Source organism: Sinocyclocheilus anshuiensis, unplaced genomic scaffold, assembly GCF_001515605.1.
Source record: "Sinocyclocheilus anshuiensis isolate Anshui unplaced genomic scaffold, SAMN03320099.WGS_v1.1 scaffold522, whole genome shotgun sequence".
NCBI lineage: Eukaryota > Metazoa > Chordata > Actinopteri > Cypriniformes > Cyprinidae > Sinocyclocheilus > Sinocyclocheilus anshuiensis.
In genome coordinates, this window is record NW_015544185.1 from 533,077 (window position 1) to 533,611 (window position 535).

Here is a 535-nt window from a genome sequence, read left to right on the forward strand (position 1 = left end):
ATTTTTGTGTGAATTTGTCCATTTAAACACAATACTTCAGAGAGAGCTTAATATTTGCGCGTGTTCTGAGGCGCGGTTTTGCGCACTTCGGATGAGCACATGCACAAATCTTCTCACTGTACGCCTGAGCTCGCGTCCTCTGGCCCTTAAATGTTTAAACTGGCAAAGCTTAAATGAGTTTAGCTTAAACACAGATATCAACGTGTGCTGTTCAGGTCTCACCTGTGCGTGCACGCTATCAGCACCTGGGTAAAATATAAATACTCATATTCCAGCATTCGCATTGAACAAGAGTGAATGGTTTGTCCACGTTTTTTTTTTTTTTCCCTAGCTGAACCCTGTTTGTTTTACGTGCTATTTATAGCAAACCATATTACAGATTCGTTGTCAGATTTAAGTTAAACCGCGGTCCTAGCGCGTGCCGAACCGTGTGCGGAGAACCGTACGGTTCGATTTTTTTCTGCAAACCGTTCCACCCCTAATATATATATATATATATATATATTAGGGGTGTAACGGTACACAAATATGACGG

General features: G+C 41.5%; 1 protein-coding gene across 1 annotated transcript in view; it reads right to left on the reverse strand.

The window, feature by feature from the left end:
• LOC107696446 (plakophilin-1-like) overlaps positions 1–535 on the reverse strand; it is a 16,392-nt gene that overhangs the window by 4,931 nt on the left and 10,926 nt on the right. The window lies entirely within an intron of this gene.